Source organism: Carcharodon carcharias, chromosome 7 (genome assembly GCF_017639515.1).
Source record: "Carcharodon carcharias isolate sCarCar2 chromosome 7, sCarCar2.pri, whole genome shotgun sequence".
In the NCBI taxonomy this organism is placed as follows: Eukaryota; Metazoa; Chordata; class Chondrichthyes; order Lamniformes; family Lamnidae; genus Carcharodon; species Carcharodon carcharias.
Genome location: NC_054473.1, coordinates 31957096 through 31963929, shown reverse-complemented (window position 1 = coordinate 31963929; position 6834 = coordinate 31957096).

The following is a 6834-nucleotide window of genomic DNA, read 5'->3' as shown; positions in this document are numbered from 1 at the left end:
CAGAGGTTGTACCTTTAGCAAAGGGAGATATTTACACAGTATTTTGTATAAGCATGATTAAAATGGGACTCCAATATAAATGTCTGATTAAAATTGATCGTTAACCTCTTCACGAACTGAAATGATCAACATCAATTTTACATCATGGAAGTATTTTAAGAGCATTATTAAGAATCTTGATGGAAAAACATAATCAAAGCATATTTGAAACAATCTAATCTGTTCCCCAAAACAAAGTAAAAAAATCCAGAAAACAATTCCTATTGATCACTTTGATAATTACATTATTGCTCCACGCTTCTCCAGAATCCAAATTTTTAAAAAATGTTATCTTGTGGAACATATGCTGACACAAACAGAGGCTTTATGATATAGTAGACTCATGACTAAGGTTAGAACATGTGGAGCCAGGGGAGGAGTAGCAGAATGGATAGCAAGCTGGCTAAAAACAGAAAACAGGGAGTCAGGGTTACTCTAATAGACAAAGTGTAGAAAGTGGTGTTCCACAAGGATAGTGCTGAGACCACTACTGTCCATCACGTAGTTAAATGATTTGGACTCAAGAATCAAAAGTACAAGTTCAAAATTTTCAGGTGACACCAAATTGGTAGGCATAGTCAGAGGTTCAGGTACACAAATCATTAAAAGTAGGGCTGCAGGTTAATAAGGCCCTAAAAAATGCAAACAAAGCATGAACAACTTAGATGATGGATAAAGAGCCACTTACCCAGCTTTGCCGATGAAACGGATAGGTGACATTTTAAGAGGTGTAGATGGAAGCATAATATGGTAGTAATAAAGAAGCTGTTTGCATGCAGAAATGATACCAATATTAATGACCATCGATATAAAGTAGTCATGAAAAGAGTCAGAGAATTCAGGAGGATCTTATTACCCAGAGTGTTTATAACATGGAACTTGTGACTATAAGGTATAGCTGAAACGAATAACGTAGAACAGTGGTTCCCAAAATTTTTGTTCGTATACCCATATTCAGATTTATGAACTTTTTGTGTACCTCTACAGGCAGTTTCTTTTTAAACTACCCCTCTAATTAGCACATATTTTCAAAATGTTACAACGAAAAAGGCTTTAATTGGGCCAAACAGTTTGACGCCATGTTGTATGATCATTGGATGCAAACAGTGCATGTAGTATTTTTCTGTACTCTCATTGGTACAGTTCATATAATTTAAATACCCTAGCTACATATTTTAACAAGACGATGAATACAATAGAAAAACAGGAACAGCATGTTGTGAAAACATGTCAGCTACTAGATATATCAAAGAAGCCCCCCCAACTCACTCACTCAGCAATCACTCTTTCCAAACGCCTCTCCCCACTCACACTCAGCAGCCCCTCTCCCCAACTCTCCTCTCCCCACTACAACACACAGCAGCCCCTCTCCCTAACCCCCCTCACCCATACTCACTCAGTAGCCGCTATCCCCACTCCCCTCGCCCGACTCACTCACTCTGCAGCCCCTTTCCCCACCCTCTCTCCCCACTCACTCACTCCTTCAGCAATCCCTCTTCCCATCCCTCCCCCTCACTCACTCAGCAGCCCCTCTTCCCACCTTCTCCCCCTCACTCAGCAATCACACACCACCCTGTCCCTCATTCACTCAGCAGCCCCTCTTCCCACCCCCTCCCCCTCACTCACTCAGCTGCCCCTCTTCCCACCCCCTCCCCTCACTCTCTCAGCAGCCCCTCTTCCCAAACCCCTCTCCCCACTCACTCAAGCAGTAGCCCCTCTCCCCAACCCACCTCTGCCCACTCAGCAATCCCTCTTCCCTTCCTATCCCTGCTCCCCCCATTCACTCAGCAGCCCCCTTCCCACACTCTCCCCCTCACTCACACAGCATCCCCTCTCACCACCCCCTGCCACTCACTCATTCATCAGCCCCTCTTCCCAACCCCTCCCCCCATTCACGCACTAGACTCTCTCACAAACCCCCTCCCCCTCACTCACTCAGCAGCGCCTCTCCCAAACCCCACACTCCCCACTCAGTCACTCAGCAGCCTCTCCCCCAAACCCCTCTCCCCACTCCCTCACTCAGCAGACTCGCTCATAAACCGCCTCCCCCTCACTCAATCAGCAGCTCCTCTCCTAAGCCCCCTTTGCCCACTCACTCCCTCAGCAGCCTCTCTCTCCAACCCCCTCTCCCCACTCTCTCTCATTAGCCTCTCTCTCCCCCCTCCCCTTCACACTCACTCAGTAGACCTCTCCCCAAGCTCCCCTCCCCGTTCAGCAATCCCTCCCCCCAACCCCCCTCTCCCCACTCAGCAAACCCTCATCCCAACCCCCTCCCCTTCACTCAGCAGTCCCTGTTCCCTACATCCTCGCCCGACACACTCATTCAACAGTCCCTCTTTCCAACCCGCTCCCTCACATCTTTAGCAGCCCTTCTCCGAAACCCCCTCTCACTTACTCATCAGCCCCTCTTCCCACCCCACTCCCCCTCACTCACTCACCAACCACTCTTCCCACCCCCTCCCCCTCACTCACTCAGCAGCCCCTCTCCCCAACCCCACCTCTCCATTCAACAATCCCTCTTCCAATCCCCTCCTCTTCATTCAGCAGTCCCTCTCCCCAACACCCGCTCCCCACTCACACTCACTCAGCAGCCCCTTTTCCCATCCCCCTCCCCACTCAGCAGCCCTTCTCTCCAACGCCCCTCTCTCCTTCACTCAGTTTGCAGCTACTCGTCCCACCCCCTCCCCCTCATTCGCGCACTCATTCCGCAGCCCCTCCCACCATCCCCTCCTCTCCCCACTCACTCACTCAGCAGCCTCTCTCCCCAAGCCCCTTTACCCACGCTCTCACTCACCAGACTCTCTCCCAAACCCCCTCCCCCTCACTCACTCAACAGCCCCTCTCCCCAACCCCGCTCTCCGCACTCAGCAATCCCTCATCCCAACCCCCTCCCCTTCACTCTGCAATCCCTCTCTCCAACTCTATCACCCCACTCGCACTCACTCAGCAGCCCCTCTTCTCATCCCGCTCCCCCTCACTTGCTCAGCAGCCCCTCTTCCGGTCCCCTCCCCCTCACACTCAGCAGCCTCTCTCCCCATTCACTCACTCAGCAGCCCCTCCCCCCACACCCCTCTTCCCACTCACTCACTAAGCAGACTCTCTCCCAAATCCCCTCTCCCTCACTCACTCAGGAGTCCCTCTCCCCAACCCCCATCTCCCCACTCAGCAATCCCTCATCCCAACCCCCTCCCCTTCACTCAGCAGTCCCTCTCCCCAACCCCCTCTCCCCACTCACACTCACTCAGCAGCCCCCCTCCCCAATCACCCCTCTCCTCACTCACTCAGCAATCCGTCATCCCCAACTCCCCTCTCCCACCTACTCAGCAACCCTTCTACCCAACCCCTTTCTCTCCACTCACTCACTCAGAGCCTCTCTCCCCAACCCCCCTCTCCTGACTCACTCAGTAGCCTCACTCCCCAACCTCCCTCTCCTCGTCACTCACTCAGCAACCCTTCTCCCATCCCGCTCTCCGCACTCAGTCACTCAGCAATCCGTCTCCCCAAACCCCATCCCTTTTACTCACTTTCAGAAACCCTTCTTCCCAACCCCCTCCCCCCTCACACTCATTCAACAGTCCACTTTCCAACCCCCTCCCCTATTCACTCACTCAGTAGCCCTCTTCCCATCCCCGGCCCCTCACTCACTCAGCAGCTCCTCTCTCCAACCTTCCTCTCCGCACACACTCACTCAGCAGCCCCTCTCCTCAAACCCCTCCAGCCACTCACTCCCTCAGCAGCCTCTCCAACCCCCTCTCCCTACTCTCTCTCAACAATCTCTCTCCCCAATCCCTCCCCCTCACGCTCACTCAGCAGACTTCTCCAGAAGCTCCCCTCCCCACTCACTAATCCCACTTCCCAACCCCCATCCCTTCACCCAGCAGTCCCTCTCTGCAACCCCTCTCTCCCCACTCAGCAAACCCTCACCCTAATGCCCACCCATTCACCCAGTAGTTCCTCTCCCCAACCCTCTCTCCCCATTCAGCAATCCCTCTCCCCAACCCCCTCTCCCCACTCACACTCACTCAGCAGCCCCTCTCCCCAATCACCCCTCTCCTCACTCACTCAGCAAACCCTCACCCCAACGCCCACCCATTCACCCAGCAGTTCCTCTCCCCAACCCTCTCCCCACTCACGCAGCAGCCCTTCTTCCCTACGTCCTCTCCCAACACACTCATTCAAGTCCCTCTTTCCAACCCGCTCCCCCTCACGCCCTCAGCAGCCCCTCTCCGTAACCCCTCTCACTCACTTAGCAGTCCCTCATCCCAACCTCCTCCCGCTCACTCAGCAGCACCTCTTCCCATCCCCCTGTCCCTTACTCTCTCAGCAGCCCCACTACCCAATCCCCCTTTCCCCACTCACTCACTAAGCAATCCCTCATCCCCAACGCCTCTCTCCCCACACTTACTCAGCAATCCTTCTACCCAACCCCTTTCTCCCCACTCACTCACTCAGAGCCTCTCTCCCCAACCCCCATCTCCCCTTCACTCACTCAGCAGCCCCTTTCCCACCTCCCTCTCCGCACTCACTCACTCACTCAGCAGCCCCTCACCCCACCACCGTCTCCGCACCCACTCACTCAGCAGCCCCTCACCCCACCCCCTCTCCGTACTCAGTCACTCATCAATCCATCTCCCCAAACCCCATCTCTTTGATTCACTCTCAGAAACCCCTCTTCCTAACCCCCTCCCCTTCCCTCACACTCAACAGTCCTCTTTCCAACCCCCTCCCCTATTCACTCACTCAGCAGCCCCTTTCCCCAAACTCCCTCTCTGCACTCACTCACTCAGCAACCCATCTCCCCAACCCCCCTCTTCTGATTCACTCACTCAGCAGCCCCTTTCCACACCCCCCTCTCCCCCTCGCTCACTCAGCAGACTCTCTCCCAAGCCCCCTCCTCCTCACTCAACTCAGCAGCCCCTCTCCCCAATCACCTCCATCACTCACACAGCATTCCCTCTTTCTCAAACCCCCTCTCCCCACTCACTCACTCAGCAGCTCCTTTCTCCAACACCCCTCTCCACACTCTCACTCAGCTGCCCCTCTTCGCAAACCCGTCCCCTATACATTCTCAGAAGCCCCTTCCCCCAACCCCTCGCACACACAGCAGCCCCTCTCCCCAACCCCCTCCCTCACTCAGCAGCCCCTCTTCAAACCCCCACCCCCCCACTCACTCAGCAATCCCCGTCCCCAACCACCTTCCCGTCACATTCAGCAGCCGCTCTCCCTAAACTCCCTCTCCCCCTCACTCACTTAGCAGCTCCTCTCCCCAACCCCACACTACACACTCACTCACTCAGGAGTCCCTCTACCCAACCCCCACCTCCCCATTCAGCAATCCCTCATCCCAACCCCCTCCCCTTCACTCAGCAGCCCCTCTTCCCAACCCCCTCCCTCACTCAGCAGCCCCTCTTCCCAACTCCCTCCCCCATACACTCACTCAGAAGCCCTTTCCCCCACCCACCCTCTCCCCACTCATTCTGCAGTTCCACTTCCCAACCTCCTCCCCCTCACTCACACAGCAGCCCTTCTTTCCACCCCCTCCCCCTCACACTCAGCTGCCCCTCTCCCCAACCCCCTCTTCCCACTCGCTCAGCAATCCCACTCCCTGCCCACCTTCCCCTCACACTCAGCAGCCCCTCCTCCTAACCCCCTCCACCACTCACACAGCATTCCCTCTTTCTCACCACCCCTCTCCCCACACACACTCAGCAGCCCCTCTCCCCAACTCCCCTCTCCCCACCCCCTCAGTAACCCCTCTTCCCAACTTCCTCCCCCTCACTCACTCAGCAGCCTCTCTCCCCAATCCCCCTCACTCACTCAGCAGCCCCTCTCCTCAATCCCCCTCACTCACTCAGCAGCCTCTCTCCCCAATCCCCCTCACTCACTCAGCAGCCTCTCTCCCCAATCCCCCTCACTCACTCAGCAGCCCCTCTCCTCAATCCCCCTCACTCACTCAGCAGCCTTTCTCCCCAACCCCCCTCTTCTGACTCACTCACTCACTCACCAGCCCCTTTCCACACCCGCCTCTCCCCCTCACTCACTTAGCAGCTCCTCTCCCCAACCCCACACTACACACTCACTCACTCAGGAGTCCCTCTACCCAACCCCCACCTCCCCATTCAGCAATCCCTCATCCCAACCCCCTCCCCTTCACTCAGCAGTCCCTCTCCCCGACACATCCTCCCCACTAAAACACACTCATCAGCCCCCTCCCCACTCCCACTCACTCAGCAGTCCCTTTTCCCACACCGCCCCCTTCACTCGCTCAGCAGCCCCTCTTTCCATCCCCTCCCACTCACTCACTCAGCAGCCCCTCTCCCCAACTCCTATCTCCCCAAGCCCCCCTCCCCAATCAGCAATCCTGCTTCTCAACCCAGTCCCTCTCCCCAACCCCCTTCTCCCCACTCACTCACTCAGCAATCCCTCTCCCCAAACACCCTCACTCACTCAACAGACCATCTTTCCAACCCCCTCCCCCCCATTCACGCACTCAGCGGTCCCTTTCCCCACCCTCTCACTCAGCTGCCCCTCTTCACAACTCCGTCCCCTATACACTCACTGAGAAGCCCCTTCCCCCAACCCCCCTCACTCAGCAGTCCCTCTTCCCAACCTCCTCCCCCTCGCTCACACAGCAGTCTGTTTCCAACACCCTCCCCCTCGCTCACACAGCAGCCCGTTTCCAACCCCCTCCCCCTCACACTCTCAGCAGCCCCTCTCCCCAACCCCCTCCCCCAATCAGCAGTCCCTCTTCTAACCCGAACCCTCCACTTACTCAGCAATCCCCATCCCCAACCA